Here is a 22825-nt window from a genome sequence, read left to right as displayed (position 1 = left end):
TTCCATGTTTATACAGATTGCGGTGTAGATATTTCCATGTTTTTACAGATCGCTGTGTAGATAGTTCCATGTTTATACAGATAGCGGTGTAGATATTTCCATGTTTATACAGATAGCGGTGTAGATATTTCCATGATTATAGAGATAGCGGTGTAGGTATTTCCATGTTTATAGACATAGCGGTGTAGATATTTCCATGTTTATATAGATGGCGTTGTAGATATTTCCATGTTTATACCGATAGATGTGTTGGTATTTCCACGTTTATACAGATAGCGATGTAGATATTTCCATGTTTATACAGCTCGCGGTGCAGATATTTATATCTTTATACTGATGGCATTGTAGATATTTCCTTATTCACACAGATGGCGGTGTAGATGTTTCCATGTTTATACAGATGGCGGAGTAGTTAGTTCCATGTTTATGGAGATGGCAGTGTAGATATTTTCATGTTTATAGAGATGGCGGTGTAGATATTTACATGTTTATAGAGATAGCAGTGTAGATATTTACATGTTTATACAGATGGCTGTGTAGATATTTCCATATGTATACAGATGGCATTGTAGATATTTCCATGTTTATACAGATGACTGTAGAGGTATTTCCATGTTTTATAGATGGCTGTGCAGATATTTCCATGTTTATAGAGATAGCGGTGTAGATATTTCCATGTTTGTACAGATGGCGTTGTTGATATTTCCATCTATACACAGATGGCCGTGTAGATATTTCCATGTTTATACAGATGGCAGCGTAGATATTTCCATGGACATGCAGATGGCGGTGTAGATATTTCCATGTTTATACAGATAGCGGTGTAGATATTTCCATGTTTTCACAGATGGTGGTGTAGATATTTCCGTGTTTATACAGATGGCGGCGTAGTTACTTCCATCTTTATGGAGATGGCAGTGTAGATATTTTCATGTTTATATAGATGGCGGTGTAGATATTTCCATGTTTATAGAGATAGCAGTGTAGATATTTACATGTTTATACAGCTCGCGGTGCAGATATTTATATCTTTATACAGATGGCATTGTAGATATTTCCTTATTCACACAGATGGCGGTGTAGATGTTTCCATGTTTATACAGATGGCGGAGTAGTTAGTTCCATGTTTATGGAGATGGCAGTGTAGATATTTTCATGTTTATAGAGATGGCGGTGTAGATATTTCCATGTTTATAGAGATAGCAGTGTAGATATTTACATGTTTATACAGAGGGCTGTGTAGATATTTCCATGTGTATACAGATGGCATTGTAGATATTTCCATGTTTATACAGATGACTGAAGAGGTATTTCCATGTTTTACCGATGGCTGTGCAGATATTTCCATGTTTATAGAGATAGCGGTGTAGATATTTCCATGTTTGTACAGATGGCGTTGTTGATATTTCCATCTATACACAGATGGCCGTGTAGATATTTCCATGTTTATACAGATGGCAGCGTAGGTATTTCCATGGACATGCAGATGGCGGTGTAGATATTTCCATGTTTATACAGATAGCGGTGCAGATATTTCCATGTTTTCACAGATGGTGGTGTGGATATTTCCGTGTTTATACACATGGCAGAGTAGATATTTCCATCTTTATGGAGATGGCAGTGTAGATATTTTCACGTTTATAGAGATGGCTGTGTAGATATTTCCATATTTATAGAGATAGCAGTGTAGATAATTCCATCTTTCTACAGATGGCAGTGTAGATATTTCCATGTTTATACAGATGGCGGTGTAGATATTTCCATACTTATAGAGTTGTCTGTGTAGATATTTCCATGTGTATACAGATGGTATTGTAGGTATTTCCATGTGTATACAGATGGTGGTGTAGATATTTCCATGTTTATTCAGATGACTGTGTAGATATTTCCATGTTTTACAGATGGCAGTGTAGATATTTCAATGTTTATAGAGATGGCGCTGTAGATATTTCCATGTTTATACAGATTGCGGTGTAGATATTTCCATGTTTATACAGATAGCGGTGTAGATATTTCCATGTTTTTACAGATATCGGTGTAGATATTTCCATGTTTACACAGATTGCGGTGTAGATATTTCCATCTTTCTACAGATGGCATTGTAGATATTGCCATGTTTATGCACATGGCGGTGTAGATATTTCCATGTTTATATAGATGGTGGTGTAGATATTACCATGTTTATACAGATAGCGGTGTAGATATTTCCATGTTTATACAGATCGCGGTGTAGATATTTCCATGTTTATACAGATAGCTGTGTAGATATTTCCATGTTTATACAGATAGCGGTGTAGATATTTCCATGTTTATACAGATAGCGGTGTAGATATTTCCATGTTTATAGAGATAGCGGTGTAGGTATTTCCATGTTTATAGACATAGCCGTGTAGATATTTCCATGTTTATATAGATGGCGTTGTAGATATTTCCATGTTTATACCGATAGATGTGTTGGTATTTCCACGTTTATACAGATAGCGATGTAGATATTTCCATGTTTATACTGCTCGCGGTGCAGATATTTATATCTTTATACTGATGGCATTGTAGATATTTCCTTATTCACACAGATGGCGGTGTAGATGTTTCCATGTTTATACAGATGGCGGAGTAGTTAGTTCCATGTTTATGGAGATGGCAGTGTAGATATTTTCATGTTTATAGAGATGGCGGTGTAGATATTTACATGTTTATAGAGATAGCAGTGTAGATATTTACATGTTTATACAGATGGCTGTGTAGATATTTCCATGTGTATACAGATGGCATTGTAGATATTTCCATGTTTATACAGATGACTGTAGAGGTATTTCCATGTTTTACAGATGGCTGTGCAGATATTTCCATGTTTATAGAGATAGCGGTGGAGATATTTCCATGTTTGTACAGATGGCGTTGTTGATATTTCCATCTATACACAGATGGCCGTGTAGATATTTCCATGTTTATACAGATGGCAGCGTAGATATTTCCATGGACATGCAGATGGCGGTGTAGATATTTCCATGTTTATACAGATAGCGGTGTAGTTATTTCCATGTTTTCACAGATGGTGGTGTAGATATTTCCGTGTTTATACAGATGGCGGCGTAGTTACTTCCATCTTTATGGAGATGGCAGTGTAGATATTTTCATGTTTATAGAGATGGCGGTGTAGATATTTCCATATTTATAGAGATAGCGGTGTAGATATTTCCATCTTTCTACAGATGGCAGTGTAGATATTTCCATGTTTATACAGATGGCGGTGTAGATATTTCCATACTTATACAGATGTCTGTGCAGATATATCCATGTGTATAGAGATGGTATTGTAGGTATTTACATGTTTATACAGATGGTGGTGTAGATATTTCCATGTTTATTCAGATGACTGTGTAGATATTTCCATGGTTTTACAGATGGCAGTGTAGATATTTCAATGTTTATAGAGATGGCGCTGTAGATACTTCCATGTTTATACAGATCACGGCGTAGGTATTTCCATGTTTTTACAGATATCGGTGTAGATATTTCCATGTTTACACAGATTGCAGTGTAGATATTTCCATCTTTCTACATATGGCATTGTAGATATTTCCATGTTTATGGAGATGGCAGTGTAGATATTTTCAGGTTTATAGAGATGGCAGTGTAGATATTTCCATGTTTATAGAGATAGCAGTGTAGATATTTACATGTTTATACAGATGGCTGTGTAGATATTTCCATGTGTATACAGATGGCATTGTAGTTATTTCCATGTTTATACAGATGACTGTAGAGGTATTTCCATGTTTTACCGATGGCTCTGCAGATATTTCCATGTTTATAGAGATAGCGGTGTAGATATTTCCATGTTTGTAGAGATGGCGTTGTTGATATTTCCATCTATACACAGATGGCCGTGTAGATATTTCCATGTTTATGCAGATGGCAGCGTAGATATTTCCATGGACATGCAGATGGCGGTGTAGATATTTCCATGTTTATACAGATAGTGGTGTAGATATTTCCATGTTTTCACAGATGGTGGTGTAGGTGTTTCCGTGTTTATACACATGGCGGAGTAGATATTTCCATCTTTATGGAGATGGCAGTGTAGATATTTTCATGTTTATAGAGTTGGCGGTGTAGATATTTCCATATTTATAGAGATAGCGGTGTAGATATTTCCATCTTTCTACAGATGGCAGTGTAGATATTTCCATGTTTATACAGATGGCGGTGTAGATATTTCCATACTTATACAGATGTCTGTGTATATATATATCCATGTGAATACAGATGGTATTGTAGGTATTTCCATGTTTATACAGATGGTGGTGTAGATATTTCCATGTTTTTTCAGATGACTGTGTAGATATTTCCATGTTTTTACAGATGGCAGTGTAGATATTTCAATGTTTATAGAGATGGCGCTGTAGATATTTCCATGTTTATACAGATCGCGGTGTAGATATTTCCATGTATTTACAGATATCGGTGTAGATATTTCCATGTTTACACAGATTGCGGTGTAGATATTTCCATCTTTCTACAGATGGCGTTGTAGATATTTCCATGTTTATGCAGATGGCGTTGTAGATATTTCCATGTTTATATAGATGGTGGTGTAGATATTACCATGTTTTTACAGATAGCGGTGTAGATATTTCCATGTTTATACAGATCGCGGTGAAGATATTTCCATGTTTATACAGATCGCGTTGTAGATATTTCCATGTTTATACAGATCGCGGTGTAGATATTTCCATGTTTATACAGATAGCGGTGTAGATATTTCCATGTTTAAATAGATGGCATTGCAGATATTTCCATGTTTATACCGATAGATGTGTTGGTATTTCCACGTTTATACAGATAGCGATGTAGATATTTCCATGTTTATACAGCTCGCGGAGCAGATATTTATATCTTTATACAGATGGCATTGTAGATATTTCCATATTCACACAGATGACCATGTAGATATTTCCATGTTTATACAGATGGCAGCGAAGATATTTCCATGTACATGCAGATGGCGGTGTAGATATTTCCATGTTTATACAGATAGCGGTGTAGATATTTCCATGTTTTCACAAATGGTGGTGTAGATATTTCCGTATTTATACACATGGCGGTGTAGATACTTCCATATTTATGGAGATGGCAGTGTAGATATTTTCATGTTTATAGAGATGGCGGTGTAGATATTTCCATATATATAGAGATGGCGGTGTAGATAATTCCATCTTTCTACAGATGGCAGTGTAGATATTTCCATGTTTATACAGATGGCGGTGTAGATATTTCCATACTTATACAGATGTCTGTGTAGATATTTCCATGTGTATACAGATGGTATTTAGGTATTTCCATGTTTATACAGATGGTGGTGTAGATATTTCCATGGTTATTCAGATGACTGTGTAGATATTTCCATGTTTTTACAGATGGCAGTGTAGATATTTCAATGTTTATAGAGATGGCGCTGTAGATATTTCCATGTTTATACAGATCGCGGTGTAGATATTTCCATGTTTATACAGATAGCGGTGTAGATATTTCCGTGTTTTTACAGATAACGGTGTAGATATTTCCATGTTTACACAGATTGCGGTGTAGATATTTCCATCTTTCTACAGATGGCATTGTAGATATTTCCATGTTTATGCAGATGGCGGTGTAGATATTTCCATGTTTATACAGATAGCGGTGTAGATATTTCCATGTTTATAGAGATAGCGGTGTGGGTATTTCCATGTTTATAGACATAGCGGTGTAGATATTTCCATGTTTATATAGATGGCGTTGTAGATATTGCCATGTTTATACCGATAGATGTGTTGGTATTTCCACGTTTATACAGATAGCGATGTAGATATTTCCATGTTTATACAGCTCGCAGTGCAGATACTTATATCTTTATACAGATGGCATTGTAGATATTTCCTTATTCACACAGATGGCGGTGTAGATGTTTCCATGTTTATACAGATCGCAGTGTAGTTATTTCCATGTTTATACAGATAGCGGTGTAGATATTTCCATGTTTTTACAGATAACGGTGTAGATATTTCCATGGACATGCAGATGGCGGTGTAGATATTTCCATGTTTATACAGATAGCGGTGTAGATATTTCCATGTTTTCACAGATGGTGGTGTAGATATTTCCGAATTATACACATGGCGGAGTAGATACTTCCATCTTTATGGAGATGGCAGTGTAGATATTTTCATGTTTATAGAGATGGCGGTGTAGATATTTCCATATTTACAGAGATAGCGGTGTAGATAATTCCATCTTTCTACAGATGGCAGTGTAGATATTTCCATGTTTATACAGATGGCGGTGTAGATATTTCCATACTTATACAGATGTCTGTGTAGATATTTCCATGTGTATACAGACGGTATTGTAGGTATTTCCATGTTTATACAGATGGTGGTGTAGATATTTCCATGTTTATTCAGATGACTGTGTAGATATTTCCATGTTTTTACAGATGGCAGTGTAGATATTTCAATGTTTATAGAGATGGCGCTGTAGATATTTCCATGTTTATACAGATCGCAGTGTAGATATTTCCATGTTTATAGAGATAGCGGTGTAGAAATTTCCATGTTTTTTCAGATAACGGTGTAGATATTTCCATGTTTACACAGATTGCGGTGTAGATATTTCCATCTTTCTACAGATGGCATTGTAGATATTTCCGTGTTTATGCAGATGGCGGTGTAGATACTTCCATGTTTATATACATGGTGGTGTAGATATTACCATGTTTATACAGATAGCGGTGTAGATATTTCCATGTTTATACAGATCGCGGTGTAGATATTTCCATGTTTATACAGATCGCGGTGTAGATATTTCCATGTTTATACAGATCGCGGTGTAGATATTTCCATGTTTATACAGATAGCGTTGTAGATATTTCCATGTTTATACAGATAGCGGTGTAGAGATTTCCATGTTTATAGAGATAGCGGTGTAGGTATTTCCATGTTTATAGACATAGCAGTGTAGATATTTCCATCTTTATATACATGGCGTTGTAGATGTTTCCATGTTTATACCGATAGATGTGTTGGTATTTCAACGTTTATACAGATAGCGATGTAGATATTTCCATGTTTATACAGCTCGCGGTGCAGATATATATATCTTTATACAGATGGCATTGTAGATATTTCCTTATTCACACAGATGGCGGTGTAGATGTTTCCATGTTTATACAGATGGCGGAGTAGTTAGTTCCATGTTTATGGAGATGGCATTGTAGATATTTTCATGTTTATAGAGATGGCGGTGTAGATATTTCCATGTTTATAGAGATAGCAGTGTAGATATTTACATGTTTATACAGATGGCTGTGTAGTTATTTCCATATGTATACAGATGACATTGTAGATATTTCCATGTTTATACAGATGACTGTAGAGGTATTTCAATGTTTTACAGATGGCTGTGCAGATATTTCCATGTTTATAGAGATAGCGGTGTAGATATTTCCATGTTTGTACAGATGGCGTTGTTGATATTTCCATCTATACACAGATGGCCGTGTAGATATTTCCATGTTTATACAGATGGCAGCGTAGATATTTCCATGGACATGCAGATGGCGGTGTAGATATTTCCATGTTTATACAGATAGCGGTGCAGATATTTCCATGTTTTCACAGATGGTGGTGTGGATATTTCCGTGTTTATACACATGGCAGAGTAGATATTTCCATCTTTATGGAGATGGCAGTGTAGATATTTTCACGTTTATAGAGATGGCTGTGTAGATATTTCCATATTTATAGAGATAGCAGTGTAGATAATTCCATCTTTCTACAGATGGCAGTGTAGATATTTCCATGTTTATACAGATGGCGGTGTAGATATTTCCATACTTATAGAGTTGTCTGTGTAGATATTTCCATGTGTATACAGATGGTATTGTAGGTATTTCCATGTGTATACAGATGGTGGTGTAGATATTTCCATGTTTATTCAGATGACTGTGTAGATATTTCCATGTTTTACAGATGGCAGTGTAGATATTTCAATGTTTATAGAGATGGCGCTGTAGATATTTCCATGTTTATACAGATTGCGGTGTAGATATTTCCATGTTTATACAGATAGCGGTGTAGATATTTCCATGTTTTTACAGATATCGGTGTAGATATTTCCATGTTTACACAGATTGCGGTGTAGATATTTCCATCTTTCTACAGATGGCATTGTAGATATTTCCATGTTTATGCACATGGCGGTGTAGATATTTCCATGTTTATATAGATTGTGGTGTAGATATTACCATGTTTATACAGATAGCGGTGTAGATATTTCCATGTTTATACAGATCGCGGTGTAGATATTTCCATGTTTATACAGATAGCTGTGTAGATATTTCCATGTTTATACAGATAGCGGTGTAGATATTTCCATGTTTATACAGATAGCGGTGTAGATATTTCCATGTTTATAGAGATAGCGGTGTAGGTATTTCCATGTTTATAGACATAGCCGTGTAGATATTTCCATGTTTATATAGATGGCGTTGTAGATATTTCCATGTTTATACCGATAGATGTGTTGGTATTTCCACGTTTATACAGATAGCGATGTAGATATTTCCATGTTTATACTGCTCGCGGTGCAGATATTTATATCTTTATACTGATGGCATTGTAGATATTTCCTTATTCACACAGATGGCGGTGTAGATGTTTCCATGTTTATACAGATGGCGGAGTAGTTAGTTCCATGTTTATGGAGATGGCAGTGTAGATATTTTCATGTTTATAGAGATGGCGGTGTAGATATTTACATGTTTATAGAGATAGCAGTGTAGATATTTACATGTTTATACAGATGGCTGTGTAGATATTTCCATGTGTATACAGATGGCATTGTAGATATTTCCATGTTTATACAGATGACTGTAGAGGTATTTCCATGTTTTACAGATGGCTGTGCAGATATTTCCATGTTTATAGAGATAGCGGTGGAGATATTTCCATGTTTGTACAGATGGCGTTGTTGATATTTCCATCTATACACAGATGGCCGTGTAGATATTTCCATGTTTATACAGATGGCAGCGTAGATATTTCCATGGACATGCAGATGGCGGTGTAGATATTTCCATGTTTATACAGATAGCGGTGTAGTTATTTCCATGTTTTCACAGATGGTGGTGTAGATATTTCCGTGTTTATACAGATGGCGGCGTAGTTACTTCCATCTTTATGGAGATGGCAGTGTAGATATTTTCATGTTTATAGAGATGGCGGTGTAGATATTTCCATATTTATAGAGATAGCGGTGTAGATATTTCCATCTTTCTACAGATGGCAGTGTAGATATTTCCATGTTTATACAGATGGCGGTGTAGATATTTCCATACTTATACAGATGTCTGTGCAGATATATCCATGTGTATAGAGATGGTATTGTAGGTATTTACATGTTTATACAGATGGTGGTGTAGATATTTCCATGTTTATTCAGATGACTGTGTAGATATTTCCATGGTTTTACAGATGGCAGTGTAGATATTTCAATGTTTATAGAGATGGCGCTGTAGATACTTCCATGTTTATACAGATCACGGCGTAGGTATTTCCATGTTTTTACAGATATCGGTGTAGATATTTCCATGTTTACACAGATTGCAGTGTAGATATTTCCATCTTTCTACATATGGCATTGTAGATATTTCCATGTTTATGGAGATGGCAGTGTAGATATTTTCAGGTTTATAGAGATGGCAGTGTAGATATTTCCATGTTTATAGAGATAGCAGTGTAGATATTTACATGTTTATACAGATGGCTGTGTAGATATTTCCATGTGTATACAGATGGCATTGTAGTTATTTCCATGTTTATACAGATGACTGTAGAGGTATTTCCATGTTTTACCGATGGCTCTGCAGATATTTCCATGTTTATAGAGATAGCGGTGTAGATATTTCCATGTTTGTAGAGATGGCGTTGTTGATATTTCCATCTATACACAGATGGCCGTGTAGATATTTCCATGTTTATGCAGATGGCAGCGTAGATATTTCCATGGACATGCAGATGGCGGTGTAGATATTTCCATGTTTATACAGATAGTGGTGTAGATATTTCCATGTTTTCACAGATGGTGGTGTAGATGTTTCCGTGTTTATACACATGGCGGAGTAGATATTTCCATCTTTATGGAGATGGCAGTGTAGATATTTTCATGTTTATAGAGTTGGCGGTGTAGATATTTCCATATTTATAGAGATAGCGGTGTAGATATTTCCATCTTTCTACAGATGGCAGTGTAGATATTTCCATGTTTATACAGATGGCGGTGTAGATATTTCCATACTTATACAGATGTCTGTGTATATATATATCCATGTGAATACAGATGGTATTGTAGGTATTTCCATGTTTATACAGATGGTGGTGTAGATATTTCCATGTTTTTTCAGATGACTGTGTAGATATTTCCATGTTTTTACAGATGGCAGTGTAGATATTTCTATGTTTATAGAGATGGCGCTGTAGATATTTCCATGTTTATACAGATCGCGGTGTAGATATTTCCATGTATTTACAGATATCGGTGTAGATATTTCCATGTTTACACAGATTGCGGTGTAGATATTTCCATCTTTCTACAGATGGCGTTGTAGATATTTCCATGTTTATGCAGATGGCGTTGTAGATATTTCCATGTTTATATAGATGGTGGTGTAGATATTACCATGTTTTTACAGATAGCGGTGTAGATATTTCCATGTTTATACAGATCGCGGTGAAGATATTTCCATGTTTATACAGATCGCGTTGTAGATATTTCCATGTTTATACAGATCGCGGTGTAGATATTTCCATGTTTATACAGATAGCGGTGTAGATATTTCCATGTTTAAATAGATGGCATTGCAGATATTTCCATGTTTATACCGATAGATGTGTTGGTATTTCCACGTTTATACAGATAGCGATGTAGATATTTCCATGTTTATACAGCTCGCGGAGCAGATATTTATATCTTTATACAGATGGCATTGTAGATATTTCCATATTCACACAGATGACCATGTAGATATTTCCATGTTTATACAGATGGCAGCGAAGATATTTCCATGTACATGCAGATGGCGGTGTAGATATTTCCATGTTTATACAGATAGCGGTGTAGATATTTCCATGTTTTCACAAATGGTGGTGTAGATATTTCCGTATTTATACACATGGCGGTGTAGATACTTCCATATTTATGGAGATGGCAGTGTAGATATTTTCATGTTTATAGAGATGGCGGTGTAGATATTTCCATATATATAGAGATGGCGGTGTAGATAATTCCATCTTTCTACAGATGGCAGTGTAGATATTTCCATGTTTATACAGATGGCGGTGTAGATATTTCCATACTTATACAGATGTCTGTGTAGATATTTCCATGTGTATACAGATGGTATTTAGGTATTTCCATATTTATACAGATGGTGGTGTAGATATTTCCATGGTTATTCAGATGACTGTGTAGATATTTCCATGTTTTTACAGATGGCAGTGTAGATATTTCAATGTTTATAGAGATGGCGCTGTAGATATTTCCATGTTTATACAGATCGCGGTGTAGATATTTCCATGTTTATACAGATAGCGGTGTAGATATTTCCGTGTTTTTACAGATAACGGTGTAGATATTTCCATGTTTACACAGATTGCGGTGTAGATATTTCCATCTTTCTACAGATGGCATTGTAGATATTTCCATGTTTATGCAGATGGCGGTGTAGATATTTCCATGTTTATACAGATAGCGGTGTAGATATTTCCATGTTTATAGAGATAGCGGTGTGGGTATTTCCATGTTTATAGACATAGCGGTGTAGATATTTCCATGTTTATATAGATGGCGTTGTAGATATTGCCATGTTTATACCGATAGATGTGTTGGTATTTCCACGTTTATACAGATAGCGATGTAGATATTTCCATGTTTATACAGCTCGCAGTGCAGATACTTATATCTTTATACAGATGGCATTGTAGATATTTCCTTATTCACACAGATGGCGGTGTAGATGTTTCCATGTTTATACAGATCGCAGTGTAGTTATTTCCATGTTTATACAGATAGCGGTGTAGATATTTCCATGTTTTTACAGATAACGGTGTAGATATTTCCATGGACATGCAGATGGCGGTGTAGATATTTCCATGTTTATACAGATAGCGGTGTAGATATTTCCATGTTTTCACAGATGGTGGTGTAGATATTTCCGAATTATACACATGGCGGAGTAGATACTTCCATCTTTATGGAGATGGCAGTGTAGATATTTTCATGTTTATAGAGATGGCGGTGTAGATATTTCCATATTTACAGAGATAGCGGTGTAGATAATTCCATCTTTCTACAGATGGCAGTGTAGATATTTCCATGTTTATACAGATGGCGGTGTAGATATTTCCATACTTATACAGATGTCTGTGTAGATATTTCCATGTGTATACAGACGGTATTGTAGGTATTTCCATGTTTATACAGATGGTGGTGTAGATATTTCCATGTTTATTCAGATGACTGTGTAGATATTTCCATGTTTTTACAGATGGCAGTGTAGATATTTCAATGTTTATAGAGATGGCGCTGTAGATATTTCCATGTTTATACAGATCGCAGTGTAGATATTTCCATGTTTATAGAGATAGCGGTGTAGAAATTTCCATGTTTTTTCAGATAACGGTGTAGATATTTCCATGTTTACACAGATTGCGGTGTAGATATTTCCATCTTTCTACAGATGGCATTGTAGATATTTCCGTGTTTATGCAGATGGCGGTGTAGATACTTCCATGTTTATATACATGGTGGTGTAGATATTACCATGTTTATACAGATAGCGGTGTAGATATTTCCATGTTTATACAGATCGCGGTGTAGATATTTCCATGTTTATACAGATCGCGGTGTAGATATTTCCATGTTTATACAGATCGCGGTGTAGATATTTCCATGTTTATACAGATAGCGTTGTAGATATTTCCATGTTTATACAGATAGCGGTGTAGAGATTTCCATGTTTATAGAGATAGCGGTGTAGGTATTTCCATGTTTATAGACATAGCAGTGTAGATATTTCCATCTTTATATACATGGCGTTGTAGATGTTTCCATGTTTATACCGATAGATGTGTTGGTATTTCAACGTTTATACAGATAGCGATGTAGATATTTCCATGTTTATACAGCTCGCGGTGCAGATATATATATCTTTATACAGATGGCATTGTAGATATTTCCTTATTCACACAGATGGCGGTGTAGATGTTTCCATGTTTATACAGATGGCGGAGTAGTTAGTTCCATGTTTATGGAGATGGCATTGTAGATATTTTCATGTTTATAGAGATGGCGGTGTAGATATTTCCATGTTTATAGAGATAGCAGTGTAGATATTTACATGTTTATACAGATGGCTGTGTAGTTATTTCCATATGTATACAGATGACATTGTAGATATTTCCATGTTTATACAGATGACTGTAGAGGTATTTCAATGTTTTACAGATGGCTGTGCAGATATTTCCATGTTTATAGAGATAGCGGTGTAGATATTTCCATGTTTGTACAGATGGCGTTGTTGATATTTCCATCTATACACAGATGGCCGTGTAGATATTTCCATGTTTATACAGATGGCAGCGTAGATATTTCCACGGACATGCAGATGGCGGTGTAGATATTTCCATGTTTATACAGATAGCAGTGTAGATATTTCCATGTTTTCACAGATGGTGGTGTAGATATTTCCGTGTTTATACACATGGTGGAGTAGATACTTTCATCTTTATGGAGATGGCAGTGTAGATATTTTCATGTTTATAGAGATGGCGGTGGAGATATTTCCATATTTATACAGATAGCGGTGTAGATATTTCCATCTTTCTACAGATGGCAGTGTAGATATTTCCATGTTTATACAGATGGCTGTGTAGATATTTCCATTCTTACACAGATGTCTGTGTATATATATCCATGTGTATACAGATGGTATTGTAGGTATTTCCATGTTTATACAGATGGTGGTGTAGATATTTCCATGTTTATTCAGATGACTGTGTAGATATTTCCATGTTTTTACAGATGGCAGTGTAGATATTTCAATGTTTATAGAGATGGCGCAGGAGATATTTCCATGTTTATACAGATCGCGGTGTAGATATTTCCATGTTTTTACAGATATCGGTGTAGATATTTCCATGTTTACACAGATTGCGGTGTAGATATTTCCATCTTTGTACAGATGGCATTGTAGATATTTCCATGTTTATGCAGATGGCGGTGTACATATTTCCATGTTTAAATAGATGGTGGTGTAGATATTACCATGTTTATACAGATAGCGGTGTAGATATTTCCATGTTTATACAGATCGTGGTGAAGATATTTCCATGTTTATACAGATGGCGGTGTAGATATTTCCATGTTTATACAGATCGCGGGATAGATATTTCCATGTTTATACAGATAGCGGTGTAGATATTTCCATGTTTATACAGATAGCGGTGTAGATATTTCCATGTTTATAGAGATAGCGGTGTAGGTATTTCCATGTTTATAGACATAGCGGTGTAGATATTTCCATGTTTATATAGATGGCGTTGTAGATTTTTCCATGTTTATACCGATAGATGTGTTGGTAGTTCCACGTTTATACAGATAGCGATGTAGATATTTCCATGTTTATACAGCTCGCGGAGCAGATATTTATATCTTTATACAGATGGCATTGTAGATATTTCCTTATTCACACAGATGGCGGTGCAGATGTTTCCATGTTTACACAGATGGCGGAGTAGTTAGTTCCATGTTTAAGGAGATGGCAGTGTAGATATTTTCATGTTTATAGAGATGGCGGAGTAGATATTTCCATGTTTATAGAGATAGCATTGTAGATATTTACATGTTTATACAGATGGCTGTGTAGATATTTCCATGTGTACACAGATGGCATTGTAGATATTTCCATGTTTATACAGATGACTGTACAGTTATTTCCATGTTTTACAGATGGCTGTGCAGATATTTCCATGTTTATAGGGATAGCGGTGTAGATATTTCCATGTTTGTAGAGATGGCGTTGTTGATATTTCCACCTATACACAGATGGCCATGTAGATATTTCCACGTTTATACAGATGGCAGCGTAGATATTTCCATGGACATGCAGATGGCGGTGTAGATATTTCCATGTTTATACAGATAGCGGTGTAGATATTTCCATACTTATACAGATGTCTGTGTAGATATTTCCATGTGTATACAGATGGTATTGTAGGTATTTCCATGTTTATACAGATGGTGGTGTAGATATTTCCATGGTTATTCTGATGACTGTGTAGATATTTCCATATTTTTACAGATGGCAGTGTAGATATTTCAATGTTTATAGAGATGGCGCTGTAGATATTTCCATGTTTATACAGATCGCGGTGTAGATATTTCCGTGTTTATACAGATAGCGGTGTAGATATTTCCATGTTTTTACAGATAACGGTGTAGATATTTCCATGTTTACACAGATTGTGGTGTAGATATTTCCATCTTTCTACAGATGGCATTGTAGATATTTCCATGTTTATGCAGATGGCGGTGTAGATATTTCCATGTTTATACAGATAGCGGTGTAGATATTTCCATGTTTATAGAGATAGCGGTGTGGGTATTTCCATGTTTATAGACATAGCGGTGTAGATATTTCCATGTTTATATAGATGGCGTTGTAGATATTGCTATGTTTATACCGATAGATTTGTTGGTATTTCCACGTTTATACAGATAGCGATGTAGATATTTCCATGTTTATACAGCTCGCGGTGCAGATACTTATATCTTTATACAGGTGGCATTGTAGATATTTCCTTATTCACACAGATGGCGGTGTAGATGTTTCCATGTTTATACAGATCGCAGTGTAGATATTTCCATGTTTATACAGATAGCGGTGTAGATATTTCCATGTTTATACAGATGGCAGCGTAGATATTTCCATGGACATGCAGATGGCGGTGTAGATATTTCCATGTTTATACAGATAGCGGTGTAGATATTTCCATGTTTTCACAGATGGTGGTGTAGATATTTCCGAATTATACACATGGCGGAGAAGATACTTCCATCTTCATGGAGATGGCAGTGTAGATATTTTCATGTTTATAGAGATGGCGGTGTAGATATTTCCATATTTATAGAAATGGCAGTGTAGATAATTCCATCTTTCTACAGATGGCAGTGTAGATATTTCCATGTTTATACAGATGGCGGTGTAAATATTTCCATACTTATACAGATGTCTGTGTAGATATTTCCATGTGTATACAGACGGTATTGTAGGTATTTCCATGTTTATACAGATGGTGGTGTAGATATTTCCATGATTATTCAGATGACTGTGTAGATATTTCCATGTTTTTACAGATGGCAGTGTAGATATTTCAATGTTTATAGAGATGGCGCTGTAGATATTTCCATGTTTATACATATCGCAGTGTAGATATTTCCATGTTTATAGAGATAGCGGTGTAGATATTTCCATGTTTTTTCAGATAACGGTGTAGATATTTCCATGTTTACACAGATTGCGGTGTAGATATTTCCATCTTTCTACAGATGGCATTGTAGATATTTCCATGTTTATGCAGATGGCGGTGTAGATATTTCCATGTTTATAGAGATCGCGGTGTAGATATTTCCATGTTTATACAGATAGCGTTGTAGAGATTTCCATGTTTATAGAGATAGCGGTGTAGGTATTTCCATGTTTATAGACATAGCAGTGTAGATATTTCCATCTTTATATACATGGCGTTGTAGATATTTCCATGTTTATACCGATAGATGTGTTGGTATTTCAACGTTTATACAGATAGCGATGTAGATATTTGTATGTTTATACAGCTCGCGGTGCAGATATATATATCTTTATACAGATGGCATTGTAGATATTTCCTTATTCACACAGATGGCGGTGTAGTTGTTTCCATGTTTATACAGATGGCGGAGTAGTTAGTTCCATGTTTATGGAGATGGCAGTGTAGATATTTTCATGTTTATAGAGATGGCGGTGTAGATATTTCCATGTTTATAGAGATAGCAGTGTAGATATTTACATGTTTATACAGATGGCTGTGTAGATATTTCCATGTGTATACAGATGGCATTGTAGATATTTCCATGTTTATACAGATGACTATAGAGGTATTTCCATGTTTTACAGATGGCTGTGCAGATATTTCCATGTTTATAGCGATAGCGGTGTAGATATTTCCATGTTTGTAAAGATGGCGATGTTGATATTTCCATCTATACACAGATGGCCGTGTAGATATTTCCATGTTTATACAGATGGCAGCGTAGATATTTCAATGGACATGCAGATGGCGGTGTAGATATTTCCATGTTTATAGAGATAGCAGTGTAGATATTTACATGTTTATACAGACGGCTGTGTAGATATTTCCAGGTGTATACAGATGGCATTGTAGATATTTCCTTGTTTATACAGATGACTATAGAGGTATTTCCATGTTTTACAGATGGCTGTGCAGATATTTCCATGTTTATAGGGCTAGCGGTGTAGATATTTCCATGTTTTTAGAGATGGCGCTGTTGATATTTCCATCTATACACAGATGGCCATGTAGATATTTCCATGTTTATACAGATGGCAGCGTAGATATTTCCATGTACATGCAGATGGCGGTGTAGATATTTCCATGTTTATACAGATAGCGGTGTAGATATTTCCATGTTTTCACAGATGGTGGTGTAGATATTTCCGTGTTTACACACATGGCGGAGTAGATACTTCCATCTTTAAGGAGATGGCAGTGTAGATATTTTCATGTTTATAGAGAGGGCGGTGTAGATATTTCCATATTTATAGAGATAGCGGTGTAGATATTTCCATCTTTCTACAGATGGCAGTGTAGATATTTCCATGTTTATACAGGTGGCGGGGTAGATATTTCCATACTTATACAGATGTCTGTGTATATATATCAATGTGTATACAGATGGTATTGTAGGTATTTCCATGTTTATAAAGATGGTGGTGTAGATATTTCCATGTTTATTCAGATGACTGTGTAGATATTTCCATGTTTTTACAGATGGCAGGGTAGATATTTCAATGTTTATAGAGATGGCGCTGTAGATATTTCCATGTTTATACAGATCGCGGTGTACATATTTCCATGTTTTTACAGATATCGGTGTAGATATTTCCATGTTTACACAGATTGCAGTGTAGATATTTCCATCTTTCTACAGATGGCATTGTAGATATTTCCATGTTTATGCAGATGGCGGTGTAGATATTTCCAAGTTTATATAGATCTTGGTGTAGATATTACCATGTTTATACAGATAGCGGAGTAGATATTTCAATGTTTATACAGATCGTGGTGAAGATATTTCCATGTTTATACAGATCGCGTTGTAGATATTTCCATGTTTATACAGATCGCGGTGTAGATATTTCCATGTTTATACAGATAACGGTGTAGATATTTCCATGTTTATACAGATAGCGGTGTAGATATTTCCATGTTTATAGAGATAGCGGTGTAGGTATTTCCATGTTTATAGACATAGCGGTGTAGATATTTCCATGTTTATATAGCTGGCGTTGTAGATATTTCCATGTTTATACCGATAGATGTGTTGGTATTTCCACGTTTATACAGATAGCGATGTAGATATTTCCATGTTTATACAGCTCGCGGTGCAGATATTTATATCTTTATACAGATGGCATTGTAGATATTTCCTTGTTCACACAGATGGCGGTGTAGATGTTTCCATGTTTATACAGATGGCGGAGTAGTTATTTCCATGTTTATGGAGATGGCAGTGTAGATATTTTCATGTTTATAGAGATGGCGGTGTAGATATTTCCATGTTTATAGAGATAGCAGTGTAGATATTTACATGTTTATACAGACGACTGTGTAGATATTTCCATGTGTATACAGATGGCATTGTAGATATTTCCTTGTTTATACAGATGACTATAGAGGTATTTCCATGTTTTACAGATGGCTGTGCAGATATTTCCATGTTTATAGAGATAGCGGTGTAGATATTTCCATGTTTTTAGAGATGGCGCTGTTGATATTTCCATCTATACACAGATGGCCATGTAGATATTTCCATGTTTATACAAATGGCAGCGTAGATATTTCCATGGACATGCAGATGGCGGTGTAGATATTTCCATGTTTATACAGATAGCGGTGTAGATATTTCCATGTTTTCACAGATGGTGGTGTAGATATTTCCGTGTTTATACACATGGCGGAGTAGATACTTCCATCTTTATGGAGATGGCAGTGTAGATATTTTCATGTTTATAGAGATGGCGGTGTAGATATTTCCATATTTATAGAGATAGCGGTGTAGATATTTCCATCTTTCTACAGATGGCAGTGTAGATATTTCCATGTTTATACAGATGGTGGTGTAGATATTTCCATACTTATAGAGTTGTCTGTGTAGATATTTCCATGTGTATACAGATGGTATTGTAGGTATGTCCATGTTTATACAGATGGTGGTGTAGATATTTCCATGTTTGTTCAGATGACTGTGTAGATATTTCCATGTTTTACAGATGGCAGAGTAGATATTTCAATGTTTATAGAGATGGCGCTGTAGATATTTCCATGTTTATACAGATTGCGGTGTAGATATTTCCATGTTTATACAGATAGCGGTGTAGATATTTCCATGTTTTTACAGATATCGGTGTAGATATTTCCACGTTTACACAGATTGCGGTGTAGATATTTCCACCTTTCTACAGTTGGCATTGTAGATATTTCCATGTTTATGCAGATGGTGGTGTAGATATTTCCATGTTTATATAGATGGTGGTGTAGATATTACCATGTTTATACAGATAGCGGTGTAGATATTTCCATGTTTATACAGATCGTGATGAAGATATTTCCATGTTTATACAGATCGCGGTGTAGACATTTCCATGTTTATACAGATCGCTGTGTAGATATTTCCATGTTTATACAGATCTCGCTGTAGATATTTCCATGTTTATAGAGATAGCGGTGTAGATATTTCCATGTTTATAGAGATAGCAGTGTAGATATTTCCATGTTTATATAGATGGCGTTTTAGATATTTCCATGTTTATACCGATAGATGTGTTGGTATTTCCACGTTTATACAGATAGCAGTGTAGATATTTCCATGTTTATACAGCTTGCGGTGCAGATATTTATATCTTTATACAGATGGCATTGTAGATATTTCCTTATTCACACAGATGGCGGTGTAGATGTTTCCATGTTTATACAGATGGTGGAGTAGTTATTTCCATGTTTATGGAGATGGCAGTGTAGATATTTTCATGTTTATAGAGATGGCGGTGTAGATATTTCCATGTTTATAGAGATAGCAGTGTAGATATTTACATGTTTATACAGATGGCTGTGTAGATATTTCCATGTGTATACAGATGGCATTGTAGATATTTCCAAGTTTATACAGATGACTGTAGAGGTATTTCCATGTTTTACAGATGGCTGTGCAGATATTTCCATGTTTATAGAGATAGCGGTGTAGATATTTCCATGTTTGTACAGATGGCGATGTTGATATTTCCATCTATACACAGATGGCCGTGTAGATATTTCCATGTTTATACTGATGGCAGCGTAGATATTTCCATGGACATGCAGATGGCGGTGTAGATATTTCCATGTTTATACAGATAGCGGTGTGGATATTTCCATGTTTTCACAGATGGTGGTGTAGATATTTCCGTGTTTATACACATGGCGGAGTAGATACTTCCATCTATATGGAGATGGCAGTGCAAATATTTTCATGTTTATAGAGATGGCGGTGTAGATATTTCCATATTTATAGAGATAGCGGTGTAGATAATTCCATATTTCTACAGATGGCAGTGTAGATATTTCCATGTTTATACAGATGGCGCTGTAGATATTTCCATACTTATACAGATGTCTGTGTTGATATTTCCATGTGTATACAGATGTTATTGTAGGTATGTCCAGGTTTATACAGATGGCGGTGTAGATATTTCCATGTTTATTCAGATGACTGTGTAGATATTTCCATGTTTTTACAGATGGCAGTGTAGATATTTCAATGTTTATAGAGATGGCGCTGTAGATATTTCCATGTTTATACAGATCGCGGTGTAGATATTTCCATGTTTTTACAGATATCGGTGTAGATATTTCCATGTTTACACAGATTGCGGTGTAGATATTTCCATCTTTCTACAGATGGCATTGTAGATATTTCCATGTTTATGCAGATGGCGGTGTAGATATTTCCTTGTTTATATAGATGGTGGTGTAGATATTACCATGTTTATACAGATAGCGGTGTAGACATTTCCATGTTTACACAGATCGCGGTGAAGGTATTTCCATGTTTACACAGATCGCGGAGTAGATATTTCCATGTTTATACAGACCGCGGTGTAGATATTTCCATGTTTATAGAGATAGCGGTGTAGATATTTCCATGTTTATACAGATAGCGGTGTAAATATTTCCATGTTTATAGAGATAGCGGTGTAGGTATTTCCATGTTTATAGACATAGCGGTGTAGATATTTCCATGTTTATATAGATGGCGTTGTAGATATTTCCATGTTTATACCGATAGATGTGTTGTTATTTCCACGTTTATACAGATAGCGATGTAGATATTTCCATGTTTATACAGCTTGCGGTGCAGATATCTATATCTTTATACAGATGTCATTTTAGATATTTCCTTATTCACACAGATGGCGGTGTAGTTGTTTCCATGTTTATACAGATGGCGGAGTAGTTAGTTCCATGTTTATGGAGATGGCAGTGTAGATATTTTCATGTTTATAGAGATGGCGGTGTAGATATTTCCATGTTTATAGAGATAGCAGTGTAGATATTTACATGTTTATACAGATGGCTGTGTAGATATTTCCATGTGTATACAGATGGCATTGTAGATATTTCCATGTTTATACAGATGACTATAGAGGTATTTCCATGTTTTACAGATGGCTGTGCAGATATTTCCATGTTTATAGCGATAGCGGTGTAGATATTTAAATGTTTGTAAAGATGGCGATGTTGATATTTCCATCTATACACAGATGGCCGTGTAGATATTTCCATGTTTATACAGATGGCAGCGTAGATATTTCCATGGACATGCAGATGGCGGTGTAGATATTTCCATGTTTATAGAGATAGCAGTGTAGATATTTACATGTTTATACAGACGGCTGTGTAGATATTTCCAGGTGTATACAGATGGCATTGTAGATATTTCCTTGTTTATACAGATGACTATAGAGGTATTTCCATGTTTTACAGATGGCTGTGCAGATATTTCCATGTTTATAGGGCTAGCGGTGTAGATATTTCCATGTTTTTAGAGATGGCGCTGTTGATATTTCCATCTATACACAGATGGCCATGTAGATATTTCCATGTTTATACAGATGGCAGCGTAGATATTTCCATGTACATGCAGATGGCGGTGTAGATATTTCCATGTTTATACAGATAGCGGTGTAGATATTTCCATGTTTTCACAGATGGTGGTGTAGATATTTCCGTGTTTACACACATGGCGGAGTAGATACTTCCATCTTTAAGGAGATGGCAGTGTAGATATTTTCATGTTTATAGAGAGGGCGGTTTAGATATTTCCATATTTATAGAGATAGCGGTGTAGATATTTCCATCTTTCTACAGATGGCAGTGTAGATATTTCCATGTTTATACAGGTGGCGGGGTAG

This window comes from Pan paniscus, chromosome 7 (genome assembly GCF_029289425.2).
Source record: "Pan paniscus chromosome 7, NHGRI_mPanPan1-v2.0_pri, whole genome shotgun sequence".
Lineage (NCBI taxonomy): Eukaryota > Metazoa > Chordata > Mammalia > Primates > Hominidae > Pan > Pan paniscus.
This window is presented reverse-complemented; position numbering follows the sequence as displayed.